Source organism: Pseudophryne corroboree, chromosome 11 (assembly GCF_028390025.1).
Source record: "Pseudophryne corroboree isolate aPseCor3 chromosome 11, aPseCor3.hap2, whole genome shotgun sequence".
Classification (NCBI taxonomy): Eukaryota; Metazoa; Chordata; class Amphibia; order Anura; family Myobatrachidae; genus Pseudophryne; species Pseudophryne corroboree.
The window spans coordinates 337129878-337155786 of record NC_086454.1 but is presented as its reverse complement, the minus strand read 5'-3'; the positions used below and the strand labels follow the sequence as shown (position 1 = coordinate 337155786).

The following is a 25909-nucleotide window of genomic DNA, read 5'->3' as shown; positions in this document are numbered from 1 at the left end:
GTTATCAGTATATGGATGCTTCATCTAGTAACAGTACTGCCGTGTGGTGTTATCCGTATATGGATACTTTATCTAGTAACAGTACTGCCGTGTAGTGTTATCAGTATATGGATGCTTCATCTAGTAACAGTACTGCCGTGTAGTGTTATCAGTATGGATGCTTCATCTAGTAACAGTACTGCCGTGTAGTGTTATCAGTATATGGATGCTTCATCTAGTAATGGTACTGCCGTGTAGTGTTATCAGTATGGATTCTTCATCTTGTAACAGTACTGCTGTGTAGTGTTATCAGTATGGATGCTTCATCTAGTAACAGTACTGCCGTGTAGTGTTATCAGTATGGATTCTTCATCTTGTAACAGTACTGCTGTGTAGTGTTATCAGTATCAATGCTTTATCTAGTAACAGTACTGCCGTGTGGTGTTATCCGTATATGGATGCTTCATCTAGTAACAGTACTGCCGTGTAGTGTTATCAGTATATGGATGCTTCATCTAGTAACAGTACTGCCGTGTGGTGTTATCCGTATATGGATACTTTATCTAGTAACAGTACTGCCGTGTAGTGTTATCAGGATATGGATGCTTCATCTAGTAACAGTACTGCTGTGTAGTGTTATCAGTATATGGATGCTTCATCTAGTAACAGTACTGCCGTGTGGTGTTATCAGTATGGATGCTTCATCTAGTAACAGTACTGCGGTGTAGAGTTATCAGTATAGATGCTTCATCTAGTAACAGTACTGCCGTGTAGTGTTATCAGTATGGGTGCTTCATCTAGTAACAGTACTGCCGTGTAGTGTTATCAGTATCAATGCTTCATCTAGTAGCAGTAGTGCCGTGTAGTGTTATCAGTATGGATTCTTCATCTTGTAACAGTACTGCCGTGTAGTGTTATCAATATCAATGCTTTATCTAGTAACAGTACTGCCGTGTGGTGTTATCCGTATATGGATGCTTCATCTAGTAACAGTACTGCCGTGTAGTGTTATCAGTATATGGATGCTTCATCTAGTAACAGTACTGCCGTGTGGTGCTATCCGTATATGGATGCCTCATCTAGTAACAGTACTGCCGTGTAGTGTTATCAGTATATGGATGCTTCATCTAGTAACAGTACTGCAGTGTGGTGTTATCCGTATATGGATGCTTTATCTAGTAACAGTACTGCCGTGTAGTGTTATCAGTATGGGTGCTTCATCTAGTAACAGTACTGCCGTGAAGTGTTATCAGGATGGATGCTTCATCTAGTAACAGTACTGCCGTGTAGTGTTATCAGTATGGGTGCTTCATCTAGTAACAGTACTGCCGTGCAGTTTTATCAGGATGAATGCTTCATCTAGTGACAGTACTGCCGTGTAGTGTTATCAGTATCAATGCTTCATCTAGTAACAGTACTGCCGTGTAGTGTTATCAGTATGGATGCTTCATCTAGTAACAGTACTGCCGTGTAGTGTTATCAGTATGAATGCTTCTTCTAGTAACAGTACTGCCGTGTAGTGTTATCCGTATATGGAAACTTCATCTAGTAACAGTACTGGCGTGTGGTGTTATCAGTATGGATGCTTAATCTAGTAACAGTACTGCAGTGTAGTGTTATCCGTATGGATGCTTCATCTAGTGACGGTACTGGCATGTAGTGTTATCAGTATGAATGCTTCTTCTAGTAACAGTACTGCTTGTAGCGTTATCAGGATGGATGCTTCACCTAGTAACAGTACTGCCGTGTAGTGCTATCAGTATATGGATGCTTCATCTAGTAACATTACTGCCGTGTAGTGTTATCCATATGGATGCTTCATCTAGTAACAGTACTTCCGTGTAGTGTTATCAGGATGAATGCTTCATCTAGTAACAGTACTGCCGTTTAGTGTTATCAGTATGGGTGCTTCATCTAGTAACAGTACTGCCATGTAGTGTTATCAGGATGAATGCTTCATCTAGTAACAGTACTGCCGTGTAGTGTTATCAGTATGGGTGCTTTATCTAGTAACAGTACTGCCGTGTAATGTTATCAGTATGGATGCTTCATCTAGTAACAGTACTGCAGTGTGGTTTTATCAGTATGGGTGCTTCATCTAGTAACAGTACTGCTGTGTAGTGTTATCAGTATGAATGCTTCTTCTAGTAACAGTACTGCTTGTAGTGTTATCAGGATGGATGCTTCATCTAGTGACAGTACTGCCGTGTGGTTTTATCAGTATGAATGCTTTATCTAGTAACAGTACTGCCGTGTGGTGTTATCCATATATGGATGCTTCATGTAGTAACAGTACTGCCGTGTAGTGTTATCAGTATATGGATGCTTCATCTAGTAACAGTACTGCCGTGTGGTGTTATCCGTATATGGATGCCTCATCTAGTAACAGTACTGCCGTGTAGTGTTATCAGTATATGGATGCTTCATCTAGTAACAGTACTGCAGTGTGGTGTTATCCGTATATGGATGCTTTATCTAGTAACAGTACTGCCGTGTAGTGTTATCAGTATATGGATGCTTCATCTAGTAACAGTACTGCTGTGTAGTGTTATCAGTATATGGATTCTTCACCTAGTAACAGTACTGCCGTGTGGTGTTATCAGTATGGATGCTTCATCTAGTAACAGTACTGCCGTGTAGTGTTATCAGTATGGGTGCTTCATCTAGTAACAGTACTGCCGTGAAGTGTTATCAGGATGGATGCTTCTTCTAGTAACAGTACTGCAGTGTAGTGTTATCCGTATATGGAAACTTCATCTAGTAACAGTACTGGCGTGTGGTGTTATCAGTATGGATGCTTCATCTAGTAACAGTACTGCCGTGTAGTGTTATCAGTATGGATGCTTCATTTAGTAACAGTACTGCTGTGTAGTGTTATCAGTATGAATGCTTCTTCTAGTAACAGTACTGCAGTGTAGTGTTATCCGTATATGGTTGCTTCATCTAGTAACAGTACTGCTTGTAGTGTTATCAGGATGGATGTGTCATCTAGTAACAGTACTGCCGTGTAGCGTTATCAGTATGAATGCTTCTTCTAGTAACAGTACTGCTTGTAGTGTTATCAGGATGGATGCTTCATCTAGTGACAGTACTGCCGTGTGGTTTTATCAGTATGAATGCTTCATCTAGTAACAGTACTGCCGTGTGGTTTTATCAGTATGAATGCTTCTTCTAGTGACAGTACTGCCGTGTAGTGTTATCAGTATGGATGCTTCTTCTAGTAACAGTACTGCCGCGTAGTGTTATCCGTATATGGATGCTTCATCTAGTAACAGTACTGCTGTGTAGTGTTATCAGTATCAATGCTTCATCTAGTAACAGTACTGCTGTGTAGTGTTATCAGTATCAATGCTTCATCTAGTAACAGTACTGCCGTGTAGTGTTAGCCGTATGGATGCTTCATCTAGTAACAGTACTGCCGTGTAGTGCTATCAGTATATGGATCAGCATGGATGATTCATCTGGTAACCGTACTGCCGTGTAGTGTTATCAGTAAGGATGCTTCATCTAGTAACAGTACTGCCGTGTAGTGTTATCAGTATGAATGCTTCATCTAGTAACAGTACTGCCGTGTAGTGTTATCAGGATGGATGCTTCATCTAGTAACAGTACTGCCGTGTAGTGTTATCAGGATGGATGCTTCATCTAGTAACAGTACTGCCGTGTAGTGTTATCAGTATATGGTTGCTTCATCTAGTAACAGTACTGCCGTGTAGTGTTATCAGTATGAATGCTTCATCTAGTAACAGTACTGCCGTGTAGTGTTATCAGGATGGATGCTTCATCTAGTAACAGTACTGCCGTGTAGTGGTATCAGTATGAATGCTTCATCTAGTAACAGTACTGCCGTGTAGTGTTATCAGTATGGATGCTACATCTAGTAACAGTACTGCCGTGTAGTGTTATCAGTATCAATGCTTCATCTAGTAACAGTACTGCCGTGTAGTGTTATCAGGATGGAAGCTTCATCTAGTAACAGTACTGCCGTGTAGTGTTATCAGGATGGATGCTTCATCTAGTGACAGTACTGCCGTGTAGTGTTATCAGTATGGATTCTTCATCTAGTAACAGTACTGCCGTGTAGTGTTATCAGTATGGATGCTTCATCTAGTAACAGTACTGCCGTGTAGTGTTATCAGTATATGGATGCTTCATCTAGTGACAGTACTGCCGTGTAGTGTTATCAGTATATGGATGCTTCATCTAGTAACAGTACTGCCGTGTAGTGTTATCAGTATGAATGCTTCATCTAGTAACTACTGCCGTGTAGTGTTATCAGGATGGATGCTTCATCTAGTAACAGTACTGCCGTGTAGTGTTATCAGTATGGATGCTACATCTAGTAACAGTACTGCCGTGTAGTGTTATCAGTATCAATGCTTCATCTAGTAACAGTACTGCCGTGTAGTGTTATCAGGATGGATGCTTCATCTAGTAACAGTACTGCCGTGTAGTGTTATCATGATGGATGCTTCATCTAGTGACAGTACTGCCGTGTAGTGTTATCAGTATGGATTCTTCATCTAGTAACAGTACTGCCGTGTAGTGTTATCAGTATGGATGCTTCATCTAGTAACAGTACTGCCGTGTAGTGTTATCAGTATATGGATGCTTCATCTAGTAACAGTACTGCCGTGTAGTGTTATCAGTATATGGATGCTTCATCTAGTAACAGTACTGCCGTGTAGCGTTATCAGTATATGGTTGCTTCATCTAGTAACAGTACTGCCGTGTAGTGTTATCAGTATGGATGCTTCATCTAGTAACAGTACTGCCGTGTAGTGTTATCCGTATGGATGCTTCATCTAGTAACAGTACTGCCGTGCAGTGTTATCAGTATGAATGCTTCATCTAGTAACAGTACTGCCGTGTAGTGTTATCCATATGGATGCTTCATCTAGTAACAGTACTGCCGTGTAGTGTTATCTGTATGAATGCTTCATCTAGTAACAGTACTGCCGTGTAGTGTTATCAGTATGGATGCTTCATCTAGTAACAGTACTGCCGTGTAGTGTTATCAGGATGGATGCTTCATCTAGTAACAGTACTGCCGTGTAGTGTTATCACAAGGTCAGAAAAGTTTAAGAGAGAGATTACAAGCGCTCCACAGATAAACCAGTTCACCAATTACCTCACCACAATAATAGAAAGGGAACAATACCGTTTTTTGAAAGATATATCAAAATCCACAATTATCTGGTAGTGTTCCAACTTATTTCTTAGCAGGCAATCTGCAACAGACTTGTGTCCCCTTCATAAGAGAACCCCTCTAATTCATAGGGGGAACACAATAAAAAACCATCATAGTGCAATTTGTCATTTAAAATATATCGGATTTAATAACAGGTTACACTTACAAACATAAAGGATAAAATCGCATGTTCAAAGAATCCCTTAAGGCAATAGCAGCAACGATTTGGAAAATCCTAGAAGTCCCCTGATGGATCTGGGTCAACTGTACCAAGCTCGGAACAAGATAGCAGTACAGGATTACCAAAACGACAGCCTTCCAACGGGATAATGTAGATAGGGAGAGCAGAACGCTTAACGCGTTTCAGACTATTATGTCCTTCATCAGAAGCGTGTATACTGCCCACCCTTAACTCCCTTTTATACCCTAACTAATACATAGACCAGCTGAGCTAAATCGACGCTAAACGGCTACCCATGTCCGCGCCGACGCTGTCCAAAGCGGTGGGTATGTCCGGAAGTGCCGTGTATTCCATTCACGGCTCGTGCGTTCCACACAGCAGAAGTCGTCATCTTCCGCTCTTTCCGCAATGGCCGTGCGTTCCATCCCCGGCTGGTGTATGCCACTGGCCGGAAATCGAGCAGTTCCACTGTAACATCATAGTATTCCATCCGTGTTTTACACCACCAATTATTTGTAAATGTATATTGGGCTTCACCATCCAAGTTAGTGAAATGCCTCAAATGAGAAAACATAAAATGAGTGCACATTGTCAAACATACATATATACAAAATATACAAAATCCACGGAGAGTATAAAAAGAGCAAATTAATAAAAACTCATGTGAAGAGTCATAAAGGAGTGCAATTCAGGGTAAAAAGTAAATTCGATTCTAAATCCGGAAACATTTTAATTCAAATTCCCCTTTTAATCCCTTAGGGGCAAGGGTTCCTAAATGATAGATCCATTTCATTTCTGCTTGAGATAAACGTTTTTCTATATTTCTATTTTTCCATTGGGGTTGTATTTGTTGTATATCCCAGAAACCTTTTATTGTGCACTCCTTAGACTCATGACATGCTTTAAAATGAGATGAAACAGTGTGCGTGGTGAGACCTTTGCGTATGTTATAGATATGCTCTGCTGCCCTTACTTTTAAATTCCTTGTGGTCTTTTCCACATAGAAATATCCGCATGAGCATATACAACGTTTCGAGAATTACATGTAATAAATTATTTTAGCTCTACTGCCCGCTCATTAATAATTATGTTAGTAAATTTCTTGTCTTTCATTTTTACTGTTTTGCACATCAAACAATCTCCACAGCGGTGGAACCCTTTGGTTCTAATACTGGGTTTGGGATTAATCTCCGTGCTGCTCTTTACTAATTGATTTTGTAATGATGGTGCTCTCCTGTAAATAAATACAGGTTTATCAGGTATAACCTTTTCTAACAGAGGATCTTGTCTCAATAATTTCCAGTTATTTTTAAAAATGGTTTCTATTTGTTTTTATTTAGCATTAAATTCTTGAAAAAGCCCATTGGAACTTGTTATTATCATCCTTATCCCTTTTTGGGCTTTTGGTCTTCAATAGGTCCGTTCTTTCCATCTTATTAACCCTATCCTTAGCCTTATTTAACTGTTCTACCTGATAACCCTTTGCTATGAACCGGTCTGATAGATCATCCTGCTGTTGTTGGCACACCATGTCATCCGTCCAATTTCTCCTGATACGTATGTACTGGCTGAATGGTATAGATTCCAGCCAGTTAGGGTGGTGTTGACTGGAGATGTCAATAAAGCTATTTGAGTCGGTTGCCTTTCTAAACGTCCGAGTCTTTAAAATTCCGACTTCAATATATATAAAATAAATGCTAGCTTGACTTAACTGAAAGGTTAATTTGATCGATAACTCATTGGAGTTTAGTAAACTACATAAATCAGTCAATTGCTCCTTATCACCTCTCCATACAAAAATGATATCATCTATGAAGCGCTGCCAGAGCACCAGGCCCGTCCCCAGCTGGCCACCACTGAACACCATCTGTTCCTCCCAGTAGGCCATAAATAAATTAGCATAGCTGGGGGCGAACCTGGTGCCCATGGCAGTGCCCGTCAATTGTAAATAAAATGTGCCTTCAAATATAAAATAATTATGGGTTAAAATAAACTTAATACTTTTTAAGATGAATTGTTTTAAATCATCTCCCAATGTGCTACGGTTTAAAAAATATGATAATACAGCCAGTCCATTTTCTTTTTCAATAATGGTGTATAGGGATCCTACGTCTGCTGTGCATAGGTAGTCACCCTCACACCATTCATATAGGGATAATTTCTGTAAAATATCACAAGTGTCCTTCAAATAAGCCCTGGTGTAGTGTTATCAGTATGGATGCTTCATCTAGTAACAGTACTGCCGTGTAGTGTTATCAGTATGGATGCTTCATCTAGTAACAGTACTGCCGCGTAGTGTTATCAGTATGGATGCTTCATCTAGTAACAGTACTGCCGCGTAGTGTTATCAGTATGGATGCTTCTTCTAGTGACAGTACTGCCGTGTAGTGTTATCAGGATGGATGCTTCATCTAGTAACAGTACTGCCGCGTAGTGTTATCAGTATGGATGCTTTTTCTAGTGACAGTACTGCCGTGTAGTGGTATCAGTATGGATGCTTCATCTAGTAACAGTACTGCCGCGTAGTGTTATCAGTATGGATGCTTCATCTAGTAACAGTACTGCCGCGTAGTGTTATCAGTATGGATGCTTTTTCTAGTGACAGTACTGCCGTGTAGTGGTATCAGTATGGATGCTTCATCTAGTAACAGTACTGCCGCGTAGTGTTATCAGTATGGATGCTTCTTCTAGTGACAGTACTGCCGTGTAGTGTTATCAGGATGGATGCTTCATCTAGTAACAGTACTGCCGCGTAGTGTTATCAGTATGGATGCTTTTTCTAGTGACAGTACTGCCGTGTAGTGGTATCAGTATGGATGCTTCATCTAGTAACAGTACTGCCGCGTAGTGTTATCAGTATGGATGCTTCATCTAGTAACAGTACTGCCGCGTAGTGTTATCAGTATGGATGCTTTTTCTAGTGACAGTACTGCCGTGTAGTGGTATCAGTATGGATGCTTCATCTAGTAACAGTACTGCCGCGTAGTGTTATCAGTATGGATGCTTTTTCTAGTGACAGTACTGCCGTGTAGTGGTATCAGTATGGATGCTTCATCTAGTAACAGTACTGCCGCGTAGTGTTATCAGTATGGATGCTTTTTCTAGTGACAGTACTGCCGTGTAGTGGTATCAGTATGGATGCTTCATCTAGTAACAGTACTTCCGCGTAGTGTTATCAGTACGGATGCTTCTTCTAGTGACAGTACTGCCGTGTAGTGTTATCAGTATGGATGCTTCATCTAGTAACAGTACTGCCGTGTAGTGTTATCAGTATATGGATGCTTCATCTAGTAACAGTACTGCCGCGTAGTGTTATCAGTATGGATGCTTCATCTAGTAACAATACTGCCGCGTAGTGTTATCAGTATGGATGCTTCATCTAGTAACAGTACTGCCGTGTAGTGTTATCAGTATGGATGCTTCATCTAGTAACAGTACTGCCGTGTAGTGTTATCAATATGGATGCTTCATCTAGTAACAATACTGACGCGTAGTGTTATCAGTATGGATGCTTCATCTAGTGACAGTACTGCCGTGTAGTGTTATCAGTATGGATGCTTCATCTAGTAACAGTACTGCCGTGTAGTGTTATCAGTATATGGATGCTTCATCTAGTAACCGTACTGCCGTGTAGTGTTATTAGTATGGATGCTTCATCTAGTGACAGTACTGCCGTGTAGTGTTATCAGTATGGATGCTTCATCTAGTAACAGTACTGCCGTGTAGTGTTATCAGTATGGATGCTTCATCTAGTAACAATACTGCCGCGTAGTGTTATCAGTATGGGTGCTTCATCTAGTGACAGTACTGGCGTGTAGTGTTATCAGTATGGATGCTTCATCTAGTAACAGTACTGCCGTGTAGTATTATCAGTATGGATGCTTCATCTAGTGACAGTACTGCCGTGTAGTGTTATCAGTATGGATGCTTCATCTAGTAACAGTACTGCCGCGTAGTGTTATCTGGATGGATGCTTCTTCTAGTGACAGTACTGCCGCGTAGTGTTATCAGTATGGATGCTTCTTCTAGTGACAGTACTGCCGTGTAGTGTTATCAGTATGGATGCTTCATCTAGTAACAGTACTGCCGTGTAGTATTATCAGTATGGATGCTTCATCTAGTGACAGTACTGCCGCGTAGTGTTATCAGTATGGATGCTTCATCTAGTAACAGTACTGCCGCGTAGTGTTATCAGTATGGATGCTTCTTCTAGTGACAGTACTGCCGCGTAGTGTTATCAGTATGGATGCTTCTTCTAGTGACAGTACTGCCGTGTAGTGTTATCAGTATGGATGCTTCATCTAGTAACAGTACTGCCGCGTAGTGTTATCAGTATGGATGCTTCATCTAGTAACAGTACTGCCGTGTAGTGTTATCAGTATGGATGCTTCATCTAGTGACAGTACTGCCGTGTAGTGTTATCAGTATGGATGCTTCATCTAGTAACAGTACTGCCGCGTAGTGTTATCAGTATGGATGCTTCATCTAGTAACAGTACTGCCGCGTAGTGTTATCAGTATGGATGCTTCTTCTAGTGACAGTACTGCCGCGTAGTGTTATCAGTATGGATGCTTCATCTAGTAACAATACTGCCGCGTAGTGTTATCAGTATGGGTGCTTCATCTAGTAACAGTACTGCCGTGTAGTGTTATCAGTATGGATGCTTCATCTAGTGACAGTACTGCCATGTAGTGTTATCAGTATGAATGCTTCATCTAGTAACAGTACTGCCGCGTAGTGTTATCAGTATGGATGCTTTTTCTAGTGACAGTACTGCCGTGTAGTGGTATCAGTATGGATGCTTCATCTAGTAACAGTACTGCCGCGTAGTGTTATCAGTATGGATGCTTTTTCTAGTGACAGTACTGCCGTGTAGTGGTATCAGTATGGATGCTTCATCTAGTAACAGTACTGCCGCGTAGTGTTATCAGTATGGATGCTTCATCTAGTAACAGTACTGCCGCGTAGTGTTATCAGTATGGATGCTTCTTCTAGTGACAGTACTGCCGTGTAGTGTTATCAGGATGGATGCTTCATCTAGTAACAGTACTGCCGCGTAGTGTTATCAGTATGGGTGCTTCATCTAGTGACAGTACTGCCATGTAGTGTTATCAGTATGAATGCTTCATCTAGTAACAGTACTGCCGCGTAGTGTTATCAGTATGGATGCTTCATCTAGTAACAGTACTGCCGCGTAGTGTTATCAGTATGGATGCTTTTTCTAGTGACAGTACTGCCGTGTAGTGTTATCAGTATGAATGCTTCATCTAGTAACAGTACTGCCGCGTAGTGTTATCAGTATGGATGCTTCTTCTAGTGACAGTACTGCCGTGTAGTGTTATCAGTATGGATGCTTCATCTAGTAACAGTACTGCCGTGTAGTGTTATCAGTATGGATGCTTCATCTAGTAACAGTACTGCCGTGTAGTGTTATCAATATGGATGCTTCATCTAGTAACAGTACTGCCGCGTAGTGTTATCAGTATGGATGCTTCATCTAGTAACAGTACTGCCGTGTAGTGTTATCAGTATGGATGCTTCATCTAGTAACAGTACTGCCGTGTAGTGTTATCAGTATATGGATGCTTCATCTAGTAACAGTACTGCCGCGTAGTGTTATCAGTATGGATGCTTCATCTAGTGACAGTACTGCCGTGTAGTGTTATCAGTATGGATGCTTCATCTAGTAACTACTGCCGTGTAGTGTTATCAGTATATGGATGCTTCATCTAGTAACAGTACTGCCGCGTAGTGTTATCAGTATGGATGCTTCATCTAGTAACAGTACTGCCGTGTAGTGTTATCAGTATGGATGCTTTTTCTAGTAACAGTACTGCCGTGTAGTGTTATCAGTATGGATGCTTCATCTAGTAACAGTACTGCCGTGTAGTGTTATCAGTATGGATGCTTCATCTAGTAACAGTACTGCCGTGTAGTGTTATCAGTATGGATGCTTCATCTAGTAACAATACTGCCGTGTAGTGTTATCAGTATGGATGCTTTTTCTAGTGACAGTACTGCCGTGTAGTGTTATCAGTATGGATGCTTCATCTAGTAACAGTACTGCCGTGTAGTGTTATCAGTATATGGATGCTTCATCTAGTGACAGTACTGCCGTGTAGTGTTATCAGTATATGGATGCTTCATCTAGTAACAGTACTGCCGTGTAGTGTTATCAGTATGAATGCTTCATCTAGTAACTACTGCCGTGTAGTGTTATCAGGATGGATGCTTCATCTAGTAACAGTACTGCCGTGTAGTGTTATCAGTATGGATGCTACATCTAGTAACAGTACTGCCGTGTAGTGTTATCAGTATCAATGCTTCATCTAGTAACAGTACTGCCGTGTAGTGTTATCAGGATGGATGCTTCATCTAGTAACAGTACTGCCGTGTAGTGTTATCATGATGGATGCTTCATCTAGTGACAGTACTGCCGTGTAGTGTTATCAGTATGGATTCTTCATCTAGTAACAGTACTGCCGTGTAGTGTTATCAGTATGGATGCTTCATCTAGTAACAGTACTGCCGTGTAGTGTTATCAGTATATGGATGCTTCATCTAGTAACAGTACTGCCGTGTAGTGTTATCAGTATATGGATGCTTCATCTAGTAACAGTACTGCCGTGTAGCGTTATCAGTATATGGTTGCTTCATCTAGTAACAGTACTGCCGTGTAGTGTTATCAGTATGGATGCTTCATCTAGTAACAGTACTGCCGTGTAGTGTTATCCGTATGGATGCTTCATCTAGTAACAGTACTGCCGTGCAGTGTTATCAGTATGAATGCTTCATCTAGTAACAGTACTGCCGTGTAGTGTTATCCATATGGATGCTTCATCTAGTAACAGTACTGCCGTGTAGTGTTATCTGTATGAATGCTTCATCTAGTAACAGTACTGCCGTGTAGTGTTATCAGTATGGATGCTTCATCTAGTAACAGTACTGCCGTGTAGTGTTATCAGGATGGATGCTTCATCTAGTAACAGTACTGCCGTGTAGTGTTATCACAAGGTCAGAAAAGTTTAAGAGAGAGATTACAAGCGCTCCACAGATAAACCAGTTCACCAATTACCTCACCACAATAATAGAAAGGGAACAATACCGTTTTTTGAAAGATATATCAAAATCCACAATTATCTGGTAGTGTTCCAACTTATTTCTTAGCAGGCAATCTGCAACAGACTTGTGTCCCCTTCATAAGAGAACCCCTCTAATTCATAGGGGGAACACAATAAAAAACCATCATAGTGCAATTTGTCATTTAAAATATATCGGATTTAATAACAGGTTACACTTACAAACATAAAGGATAAAATCGCATGTTCAAAGAATCCCTTAAGGCAATAGCAGCAACGATTTGGAAAATCCTAGAAGTCCCCTGATGGATCTGGGTCAACTGTACCAAGCTCGGAACAAGATAGCAGTACAGGATTACCAAAACGACAGCCTTCCAACGGGATAATGTAGATAGGGAGAGCAGAACGCTTAACGCGTTTCAGACTATTATGTCCTTCATCAGAAGCGTGTATACTGCCCACCCTTAACTCCCTTTTATACCCTAACTAATACATAGACCAGCTGAGCTAAATCGACGCTAAACGGCTACCCATGTCCGCGCCGACGCTGTCCAAAGCGGTGGGTATGTCCGGAAGTGCCGTGTATTCCATTCACGGCTCGTGCGTTCCACACAGCAGAAGTCGTCATCTTCCGCTCTTTCCGCAATGGCCGTGCGTTCCATCCCCGGCTGGTGTATGCCACTGGCCGGAAATCGAGCAGTTCCACTGTAACATCATAGTATTCCATCCGTGTTTTACACCACCAATTATTTGTAAATGTATATTGGGCTTCACCATCCAAGTTAGTGAAATGCCTCAAATGAGAAAACATAAAATGAGTGCACATTGTCAAACATACATATATACAAAATATACAAAATCCACGGAGAGTATAAAAAGAGCAAATTAATAAAAACTCATGTGAAGAGTCATAAAGGAGTGCAATTCAGGGTAAAAAGTAAATTCGATTCTAAATCCGGAAACATTTTAATTCAAATTCCCCTTTTAATCCCTTAGGGGCAAGGGTTCCTAAATGATAGATCCATTTCATTTCTGCTTGAGATAAACGTTTTTCTATATTTCTATTTTTCCATTGGGGTTGTATTTGTTGTATATCCCAGAAACCTTTTATTGTGCACTCCTTAGACTCATGACATGCTTTAAAATGAGATGAAACAGTGTGCGTGGTGAGACCTTTGCGTATGTTATAGATATGCTCTGCTGCCCTTACTTTTAAATTCCTTGTGGTCTTTTCCACATAGAAATATCCGCATGAGCATATACAACGTTTCGAGAATTACATGTAATAAATTATTTTAGCTCTACTGCCCGCTCATTAATAATTATGTTAGTAAATTTCTTGTCTTTCATTTTTACTGTTTTGCACATCAAACAATCTCCACAGCGGTGGAACCCTTTGGTTCTAATACTGGGTTTGGGATTAATCTCCGTGCTGCTCTTTACTAATTGATTTTGTAATGATGGTGCTCTCCTGTAAATAAATACAGGTTTATCAGGTATAACCTTTTCTAACAGAGGATCTTGTCTCAATAATTTCCAGTTATTTTTAAAAATGGTTTCTATTTGTTTTTATTTAGCATTAAATTCTTGAAAAAGCCCATTGGAACTTGTTATTATCATCCTTATCCCTTTTTGGGCTTTTGGTCTTCAATAGGTCCGTTCTTTCCATCTTATTAACCCTATCCTTAGCCTTATTTAACTGTTCTACCTGATAACCCTTTGCTATGAACCGGTCTGATAGATCATCCTGCTGTTGTTGGCACACCATGTCATCCGTCCAATTTCTCCTGATACGTATGTACTGGCTGAATGGTATAGATTCCAGCCAGTTAGGGTGGTGTTGACTGGAGATGTCAATAAAGCTATTTGAGTCGGTTGCCTTTCTAAACGTCCGAGTCTTTAAAATTCCGACTTCAATATATATAAAATAAATGCTAGCTTGACTTAACTGAAAGGTTAATTTGATCGATAACTCATTGGAGTTTAGTAAACTACATAAATCAGTCAATTGCTCCTTATCACCTCTCCATACAAAAATGATATCATCTATGAAGCGCTGCCAGAGCACCAGGCCCGTCCCCAGCTGGCCACCACTGAACACCATCTGTTCCTCCCAGTAGGCCATAAATAAATTAGCATAGCTGGGGGCGAACCTGGTGCCCATGGCAGTGCCCGTCAATTGTAAATAAAATGTGCCTTCAAATATAAAATAATTATGGGTTAAAATAAACTTAATACTTTTTAAGATGAATTGTTTTAAATCATCTCCCAATGTGCTACGGTTTAAAAAATATGATAATACAGCCAGTCCATTTTCTTTTTCAATAATGGTGTATAGGGATCCTACGTCTGCTGTGCATAGGTAGTCACCCTCACACCATTCATATAGGGATAATTTCTGTAAAATATCACAAGTGTCCTTCAAATAAGCCCTGGTGTAGTGTTATCAGTATGGATGCTTCATCTAGTAACAGTACTGCCGTGTAGTGTTATCAGTATGGATGCTTCATCTAGTAACAGTACTGCCGCGTAGTGTTATCAGTATGGATGCTTCATCTAGTAACAGTACTGCCGCGTAGTGTTATCAGTATGGATGCTTCTTCTAGTGACAGTACTGCCGTGTAGTGTTATCAGGATGGATGCTTCATCTAGTAACAGTACTGCCGCGTAGTGTTATCAGTATGGATGCTTTTTCTAGTGACAGTACTGCCGTGTAGTGGTATCAGTATGGATGCTTCATCTAGTAACAGTACTGCCGCGTAGTGTTATCAGTATGGATGCTTCATCTAGTAACAGTACTGCCGCGTAGTGTTATCAGTATGGATGCTTTTTCTAGTGACAGTACTGCCGTGTAGTGGTATCAGTATGGATGCTTCATCTAGTAACAGTACTGCCGCGTAGTGTTATCAGTATGGATGCTTCTTCTAGTGACAGTACTGCCGTGTAGTGTTATCAGGATGGATGCTTCATCTAGTAACAGTACTGCCGCGTAGTGTTATCAGTATGGATGCTTTTTCTAGTGACAGTACTGCCGTGTAGTGGTATCAGTATGGATGCTTCATCTAGTAACAGTACTGCCGCGTAGTGTTATCAGTATGGATGCTTCATCTAGTAACAGTACTGCCGCGTAGTGTTATCAGTATGGATGCTTTTTCTAGTGACAGTACTGCCGTGTAGTGGTATCAGTATGGATGCTTCATCTAGTAACAGTACTGCCGCGTAGTGTTATCAGTATGGATGCTTTTTCTAGTGACAGTACTGCCGTGTAGTGGTATCAGTATGGATGCTTCATCTAGTAACAGTACTGCCGCGTAGTGTTATCAGTATGGATGCTTTTTCTAGTGACAGTACTGCCGTGTAGTGGTATCAGTATGGATGCTTCATCTAGTAACAGTACTTCCGCGTAGTGTTATCAGTACGGATGCTTCTTCTAGTGACAGTACTGCCGTGTAGTGTTATCAGTATGGATGCTTCATCTAGTAACAGTACTGCCGTGTAGTGTTATCAGTATATGGATGCTTCATCTAGTAACAGTACTGCCGCGTAGTGTTATCAGTATGGATGCTTCATCTAGTAACAATACTGCCGCGTAGTGTTATCAGTATGGATGCTTCATCTAGTAACAGTACTGCCGTGTAGTGTTATCAGTATGGATGCTTCATCTAGTAACAGTACTGCCGTGTAGTGTTATCAATATGGATGCTTCATCTAGTAACAATACTGACGCGTAGTGTTATCAGTATGGATGCTTCATCTAGTGACAGTACTGCCGTGTAGTGTTATCAGTATGGATGCTTCATCTAGTAACAGTACTGCCGTGTAGTGTTATCAGTATATGGATGCTTCATCTAGTAACCGTACTGCCGTGTAGTGTTATTAGTATGGATGCTTCATCTAGTGACAGTACTGCCGTGTAGTGTTATCAGTATGGATGCTTCATCTAGTAACAGTACTGCCGTGTAGTGTTATCAGTATGGATGCTTCATCTAGTAACAATACTGCCGCGTAGTGTTATCAGTATGGGTGCTTCATCTAGTGACAGTACTGGCGTGTAGTGTTATCAGTATGGATGCTTCATCTAGTAACAGTACTGCCGTGTAGTATTATCAGTATGGATGCTTCATCTAGTGACAGTACTGCCGTGTAGTGTTATCAGTATGGATGCTTCATCTAGTAACAGTACTGCCGCGTAGTGTTATCTGGATGGATGCTTCTTCTAGTGACAGTACTGCCGCGTAGTGTTATCAGTATGGATGCTTCTTCTAGTGACAGTACTGCCGTGTAGTGTTATCAGTATGGATGCTTCATCTAGTAACAGTACTGCCGTGTAGTATTATCAGTATGGATGCTTCATCTAGTGACAGTACTGCCGCGTAGTGTTATCAGTATGGATGCTTCATCTAGTAACAGTACTGCCGCGTAGTGTTATCAGTATGGATGCTTCTTCTAGTGACAGTACTGCCGCGTAGTGTTATCAGTATGGATGCTTCTTCTAGTGACAGTACTGCCGTGTAGTGTTATCAGTATGGATGCTTCATCTAGTAACAGTACTGCCGCGTAGTGTTATCAGTATGGATGCTTCATCTAGTAACAGTACTGCCGTGTAGTGTTATCAGTATGGATGCTTCATCTAGTGACAGTACTGCCGTGTAGTGTTATCAGTATGGATGCTTCATCTAGTAACAGTACTGCCGCGTAGTGTTATCAGTATGGATGCTTCATCTAGTAACAGTACTGCCGCGTAGTGTTATCAGTATGGATGCTTCTTCTAGTGACAGTACTGCCGCGTAGTGTTATCAGTATGGATGCTTCATCTAGTAACAATACTGCCGCGTAGTGTTATCAGTATGGGTGCTTCATCTAGTAACAGTACTGCCGTGTAGTGTTATCAGTATGGATGCTTCATCTAGTGACAGTACTGCCATGTAGTGTTATCAGTATGAATGCTTCATCTAGTAACAGTACTGCCGCGTAGTGTTATCAGTATGGATGCTTTTTCTAGTGACAGTACTGCCGTGTAGTGGTATCAGTATGGATGCTTCATCTAGTAACAGTACTGCCGCGTAGTGTTATCAGTATGGATGCTTTTTCTAGTGACAGTACTGCCGTGTAGTGGTATCAGTATGGATGCTTCATCTAGTAACAGTACTGCCGCGTAGTGTTATCAGTATGGATGCTTCATCTAGTAACAGTACTGCCGCGTAGTGTTATCAGTATGGATGCTTCTTCTAGTGACAGTACTGCCGTGTAGTGTTATCAGGATGGATGCTTCATCTAGTAACAGTACTGCCGCGTAGTGTTATCAGTATGGGTGCTTCATCTAGTGACAGTACTGCCATGTAGTGTTATCAGTATGAATGCTTCATCTAGTAACAGTACTGCCGCGTAGTGTTATCAGTATGGATGCTTCATCTAGTAACAGTACTGCCGCGTAGTGTTATCAGTATGGATGCTTTTTCTAGTGACAGTACTGCCGTGTAGTGTTATCAGTATGAATGCTTCATCTAGTAACAGTACTGCCGCGTAGTGTTATCAGTATGGATGCTTCTTCTAGTGACAGTACTGCCGTGTAGTGTTATCAGTATGGATGCTTCATCTAGTAACAGTACTGCCGTGTAGTGTTATCAGTATGGATGCTTCATCTAGTAACAGTACTGCCGTGTAGTGTTATCAATATGGATGCTTCATCTAGTAACAGTACTGCCGCGTAGTGTTATCAGTATGGATGCTTCATCTAGTAACAGTACTGCCGTGTAGTGTTATCAGTATGGATGCTTCATCTAGTAACAGTACTGCCGTGTAGTGTTATCAGTATATGGATGCTTCATCTAGTAACAGTACTGCCGTGTAGTGTTATCAGTATATGGATGCTTCATCTAGTAACAGTACTGCCGTGTAGTGTTATCAGTATGAATGCTTCATCTAGTAACTACTGCCGTGTAGTGTTATCAGGATGGATGCTTCATCTAGTAACAGTACTGCCGTGTAGTGTTATCAGTATGGATGCTACATCTAGTAACAGTACTGCCGTGTAGTGTTATCAGTATCAATGCTTCATCTAGTAACAGTACTGCCGTGTAGTGTTATCAGGATGGATGCTTCATCTAGTAACAGTACTGCCGTGTAGTGTTATCATGATGGATGCTTCATCTAGTGACAGTACTGCCGTGTAGTGTTATCAGTATGGATTCTTCATCTAGTAACAGTACTGCCGTGTAGTGTTATCAGTATGGATGCTTCATCTAGTAACAGTACTGCCGTGTAGTGTTATCAGTATATGGATGCTTCATCTAGTAACAGTACTGCCGTGTAGTGTTATCAGTATATGGATGCTTCATCTAGTAACAGTACTGCCGTGTAGCGTTATCAGTATATGGTTGCTTCATCTAGTAACAGTACTGCCGTGTAGTGTTATCAGTATGGATGCTTCATCTAGTAACAGTACTGCCGTGTAGTGTTATCCGTATGGATGCTTCATCTAGTAACAGTACTGCCGTGCAGTGTTATCAGTATGAATGCTTCATCTAGTAACAGTACTGCCGTGTAGTGTTATCCATATGGATGCTTCATCTAGTAACAGTACTGCCGTGTAGTGTTATCTGTATGAATGCTTCATCTAGTAACAGTACTGCCGTGTAGTGTTATCAGTATGGATGCTTCATCTAGTAACAGTACTGCCGTGTAGTGTTATCAGGATGGATGCTTCATCTAGTAACAGTACTGCCGTGTAGTGTTATCACAAGGTCAGAAAAGTTTAAGAGAGAGATTACAAGCGCTCCACAGATAAACCAGTTCACCAATTACCTCACCACAATAATAGAAAGGGAACAATACCGTTTTTTGAAAGATATATCAAAATCCACAATTATCTGGTAGTGTTCCAACTTATTTCTTAGCAGGCAATCTGCAACAGACTTGTGTCCCCTTCATAAGAGAACCCCTCTAATTCATAGGGGGAACACAATAAAAAACCATCATAGTGCAATTTGTCATTTAAAATATATCGGATTTAATAACAGGTTACACTTACAAACATAAAGGATAAAATCGCATGTTCAAAGAATCCCTTAAGGCAATAGCAGCAACGATTTGGAAAATCCTAGAAGTCCCCTGATGGATCTGGGTCAACTGTACCAAGCTCGGAACAAGATAGCAGTACAGGATTACCAAAACGACAGCCTTCCAACGGGATAATGTAGATAGGGAGAGCAGAACGCTTAACGCGTTTCAGACTATTATGTCCTTCATCAGAAGCGTGTATACTGCCCACCCTTAACTCCCTTTTATACCCTAACTAATACATAGACCAGCTGAGCTAAATCGACGCTAAACGGCTACCCATGTCCGCGCCGACGCTGTCCAAAGCGGTGGGTATGTCCGGAAGTGCCGTGTATTCCATTCACGGCTCGTGCGTTCCACACAGCAGAAGTCGTCATCTTCCGCTCTTTCCGCAATGGCCGTGCGTTCCATCCCCGGCTGGTGTATGCCACTGGCCGGAAATCGAGCAGTTCCACTGTAACATCATAGTATTCCATCCGTGTTTTACACCACCAATTATTTGTAAATGTATATTGGGCTTCACCATCCAAGTTAGTGAAATGCCTCAAATGAGAAAACATAAAATGAGTGCACATTGTCAAACATACATATATACAAAATATACAAAATCCACGGAGAGTATAAAAAGAGCAAATTAATAAAAACTCATGTGAAGAGTCATAAAGGAGTGCAATTCAGGGTAAAAAGTAAATTCGATTCTAAATCCGGAAACATTTTAATTCAAATTCCCCTTTTAATCCCTTAGGGGCAAGGGTTCCTAAATGATAGATCCATTTCATTTCTGCTTGAGATAAACGTTTTTCTATATTTCTATTTTTCCATTGGGGTTGTATTTGTTGTATATCCCAGAAACCTTTTATTGTGCACTCCTTAGACTCATGACATGCTTTAAAATGAGATGAAACAGTGTGCGTGGTGAGACCTTTGCGTATGTTATAGATATGCTCTGCTGCCCTTACTTTTAAATTCCTTGTGGTCTTTTCCACATAGAAATATCCGCATGAGCATATACAACGTTTCGAGAATTACATGTAATAAATTATTTTAGCTCTACTGCCCGCTCATTAATAATTATGTTAGTAAATTTCTTGTCTTTCATTTTTACTGTTTTGCACATCAAACAATCTCCACAGCGGTGGAACCCTTTGGTTCTAATACTGGGTTTGGGATTAATCTCCGTGCTGCTCTTTACTAATTGATTTTGTAATGATGGTGCTCTCCTGTAAATAAATACAGGTTTATCAGGTATAACCTTTTCTAACAGAGGATCTTGTCTCAATAATTTCCAGTTATTTTTAAAAATGGTTTCTATTTGTTTTTATTTAGCATTAAATTCTTGAAAAAGCCCATTGGAACTTGTTATTATCATCCTTATCCCTTTTTGGGCTTTTGGTCTTCAATAGGTCCGTTCTTTCCATCTTATTAACCCTATCCTTAGCCTTATTTAACTGTTCTACCTGATAACCCTTTGCTATGAACCGGTCTGATAGATCATCCTGCTGTTGTTGGCACACCATGTCATCCGTCCAATTTCTCCTGATACGTATGTACTGGCTGAATGGTATAGATTCCAGCCAGTTAGGGTGGTGTTGACTGGAGATGTCAATAAAGCTATTTGAGTCGGTTGCCTTTCTAAACGTCCGAGTCTTTAAAATTCCGACTTCAATATATATAAAATAAATGCTAGCTTGACTTAACTGAAAGGTTAATTTGATCGATAACTCATTGGAGTTTAGTAAACTACATAAATCAGTCAATTGCTCCTTATCACCTCTCCATACAAAAATGATATCATCTATGAAGCGCTGCCAGAGCACCAGGCCCGTCCCCAGCTGGCCACCACTGAACACCATCTGTTCCTCCCAGTAGGCCATAAATAAATTAGCATAGCTGGGGGCGAACCTGGTGCCCATGGCAGTGCCCGTCAATTGTAAATAAAATGTGCCTTCAAATATAAAATAATTATGGGTTAAAATAAACTTAATACTTTTTAAGATGAATTGTTTTAAATCATCTCCCAATGTGCTACGGTTTAAAAAATATGATAATACAGCCAGTCCATTTTCTTTTTCAATAATGGTGTATAGGGATCCTACGTCTGCTGTGCATAGGTAGTCACCCTCACACCATTCATATAGGGATAATTTCTGTAAAATATCACAAGTGTCCTTCAAATAAGCCCTGGTGTAGTGTTATCAGTATGGATGCTTCATCTAGTAACAGTACTGCCGTGTAGTGTTATCAGTATGGATGCTTCATCTAGTAACAGTACTGCCGCGTAGTGTTATCAGTATGGATGCTTCATCTAGTAACAGTACTGCCGCGTAGTGTTATCAGTATGGATGCTTCTTCTAGTGACAGTACTGCCGTGTAGTGTTATCAGGATGGATGCTTCATCTAGTAACAGTACTGCCGCGTAGTGTTATCAGTATGGATGCTTTTTCTAGTGACAGTACTGCCGTGTAGTGGTATCAGTATGGATGCTTCATCTAGTAACAGTACTGCCGCGTAGTGTTATCAGTATGGATGCTTCATCTAGTAACAGTACTGCCGCGTAGTGTTATCAGTATGGATGCTTTTTCTAGTGACAGTACTGCCGTGTAGTGGTATCAGTATGGATGCTTCATCTAGTAACAGTACTGCCGCGTAGTGTTATCAGTATGGATGCTTCTTCTAGTGACAGTACTGCCGTGTAGTGTTATCAGGATGGATGCTTCATCTAGTAACAGTACTGCCGCGTAGTGTTATCAGTATGGATGCTTTTTCTAGTGACAGTACTGCCGTGTAGTGGTATCAGTAAGGATGCTTCATCTAGTAACAGTACTGCCGCGTAGTGTTATCAGTATGGATGCTTCATCTAGTAACAGTACTGCCGCGTAGTGTTATCAGTATGGATGCTTTTTCTAGTGACAGTACTGCCGTGTAGTGGTATCAGTATGGATGCTTCATCTAGTAACAGTACTGCCGCGTAGTGTTATCAGTATGGATGCTTTTTCTAGTGACAGTACTGCCGTGTAGTGGTATCAGTATGGATGCTTCATCTAGTAACAGTACTGCCGCGTAGTGTTATCAGTATGGATGCTTTTTCTAGTGACAGTACTGCCGTGTAGTGGTATCAGTATGGATGCTTCATCTAGTAACAGTACTTCCGCGTAGTGTTATCAGTATGGATGCTTCTTCTAGTGACAGTACTGCCGTGTAGTGTTATCAGTATGGATGCTTCATCTAGTAACAGTACTGCCGTGTAGTGTTATCAGTATATGGATGCTTCATCTAGTAACAGTACTGCCGCGTAGTGTTATCAGTATGGATGCTTCATCTAGTAACAATACTGCCGCGTAGTGTTATCAGTATGGATGCTTCATCTAGTAACAGTACTGCCGTGTAGTGTTATCAGTATGGATGCTTCATCTAGTAACAGTACTGCCGTGTAGTGTTATCAATATGGATGCTTCATCTAGTAACAATACTGACGCGTAGTGTTATCAGTATGGATGCTTCATCTAGTGACAGTACTGCCGTGTAGTGTTATCAGTATGGATGCTTCATCTAGTAACAGTACTGCCGTGTAGTGTTATCAGTATATGGATGCTTCATCTAGTAACCGTACTGCCGTGTAGTGTTATTAGTATGGATGCTTCATCTAGTGACAGTACTGCCGTGTAGTGTTATCAGTATGGATGCTTCATCTAGTAACAGTACTGCCGTGTAGTGTTATCAGTATGGATGCTTCATCTAGTAACAATACTGCCGCGTAGTGTTATCAGTATGGGTGCTTCATCTAGTGACAGTACTGGCGTGTAGTGTTATCAGTATGGATGCTTCATCTAGTAACAGTACTGCCGTGTAGTATTATCAGTATGGATGCTTCATCTAGTGACAGTACTGCCGTGTAGTGTTATCAGTATGGATGCTTCATCTAGTAACAGTACTGCCGCGTAGTGTTATCTGGATGGATGCTTCATCTAGTAACAGTACTGCCGCGTAGTGTTATCAGTATGGATGCTTCATCTAGTAACAGTACTGCCGCGTAGTGTTATCAGTATGGATGCTTCATCTAGTAACAGTACTGCCGCGTAGTGTTATCAGTATGGATGCTTCATCTAGTAACAGTACTGCCGCGTAGTGTTATCAGTATGGATGCTTCATCTAGTAACAGTACTGCCGCGTAGTGTTATCAGTATGGATGCTTCATCTAGTAACAGTACTGCCGTGTAGTGTTATCAGTATGGATGCTTCATCTAGTAACAGTACTGCCGCGTAGTGTTATCAGTATGGATGCTTCATCTAGTAACAGTACTGCCGTGTAGTGTTATCAGTATATGGATGCTTCATCTAGTGACAGTACTGGCGTGTAGTGTTATCAGTATGGATGCTTCATCTAGTAACAGTACTGCCGTGTAGTATTATCAGTATGGATGCTTCATCTAGTAACAATACTGCCGCGTAGTGTTATCAGTATGGATGCTTCATCTAGTGACAGTACTGGCGTGTAGTGTTATCAGTATGGATGCTTCATCTAGTAACAGTACTGCCGTGTAGTATTATCAGTATGGATGCTTCATCTAGTGACAGTACTGCCGTGTAGTGTTATCAGTATGGATGCTTCATCTAGTAACCGTACTGCCGCGTAGTGTTATCAGTATGGATGCTTCATCTAGTAACAGTACTGCCGTGTAGTGTTATCAGTATGGATGCTTCATCTAGTAACCGTACTGCCGCGTAGTGTTATCAGTATGGATGCTTCATCTAGTAACAGTACTGCCGTGTAGTGTTATCAGTATGGATGCTTCATCTAGTAACCGTACTGCCGCGTAGTGTTATCAGTATGGATGCTTCATCTAGTAACAGTACTGCCGTGTAGTGTTATCAGTATGGATGCTTCATCTAGTGACAGTACTGCCGCGTAGTGTTATCAGTATGGATGCTTCTTCTAGTGACAGTACTGCCGTGTAGTGTTATCAGTATGGATGCTTCATCTAGTAACAGTACTGCCGCGTAGTGTTATCAGTATGGATGCTTCATCTAGTAACAGTACTGCCGTGTAGTGTTATCAGTATGGATGCTTCATCTAGTGACAGTACTGCCGTGTAGTGTTATCAGTATGGATGCTTCATCTAGTAACAGTACTGCCGCGTAGTGTTATCAGTATGGATGCTTCATCTAGTAACAGTACTGCCGCGTAGTGTTATCAGTATGGATGCTTCTTCTAGTGACAGTACTGCCGCGTAGTGTTATCAGTATGGATGCTTCATCTAGTAACAATACTGCCGCGTAGTGTTATCAGTATGGGTGCTTCATCTAGTAACAGTACTGCCGTGTAGTGTTATCAGTATGGATGCTTCATCTAGTGACAGTACTGCCATGTAGTGTTATCAGTATGAATGCTTCATCTAGTAACAGTACTGCCGCGTAGTGTTATCAGTATGGATGCTTTTTCTAGTGACAGTACTGCCGTGTAGTGGTATCAGTATGGATGCTTCATCTAGTAACAGTACTGCCGCGTAGTGTTATCAGTATGGATGCTTTTTCTAGTGACAGTACTGCCGTGTAGTGGTATCAGTATGGATGCTTCATCTAGTAACAGTACTGCCGCGTAGTGTTATCAGTATGGATGCTTCATCTAGTAACAGTACTGCCGCGTAGTGTTATCAGTATGGATGCTTCTTCTAGTGACAGTACTGCCGTGTAGTGTTATCAGGATGGATGCTTCATCTAGTAACAGTACTGCCGCGTAGTGTTATCAGTATGGGTGCTTCATCTAGTGACAGTACTGCCATGTAGTGTTATCAGTATGAATGCTTCATCTAGTAACAGTACTGCCGCGTAGTGTTATCAGTATGGATGCTTCATCTAGTAACAGTACTGCCGCGTAGTGTTATCAGTATGGATGCTTTTTCTAGTGACAGTACTGCCGTGTAGTGTTATCAGTATGAATGCTTCATCTAGTAACAGTACTGCCGCGTAGTGTTATCAGTATGGATGCTTCTTCTAGTGACAGTACTGCCGTGTAGTGTTATCAGTATGGATGCTTCATCTAGTAACAGTACTGCCGTGTAGTGTTATCAGTATGGATGCTTCATCTAGTAACAGTACTGCCGTGTAGTGTTATCAATATGGATGCTTCATCTAGTAACAGTACTGCCGCGTAGTGTTATCAGTATGGATGCTTCATCTAGTAACAGTACTGCCGTGTAGTGTTATCAGTATGGATGCTTCATCTAGTAACAGTACTGCCGTGTAGTGTTATCAGTATATGGATGCTTCATCTAGTAACAGTACTGCCGCGTAGTGTTATCAGTATGGATGCTTCATCTAGTGACAGTACTGCCGTGTAGTGTTATCAGTATGGATGCTTCATCTAGTAACTACTGCCGTGTAGTGTTATCAGTATATGGATGCTTCATCTAGTAACAGTAC

General features: G+C 41.0%; 1 protein-coding gene across 7 annotated transcripts in view; it reads left to right on the top strand.

The window, feature by feature from the left end:
* Positions 1-25909, top strand: part of NDRG4 (NDRG family member 4) — a 230300-nt gene that overhangs the window by 141196 nt on the left and 63195 nt on the right. The gene's annotated exons all lie outside the window — the stretch shown is intronic.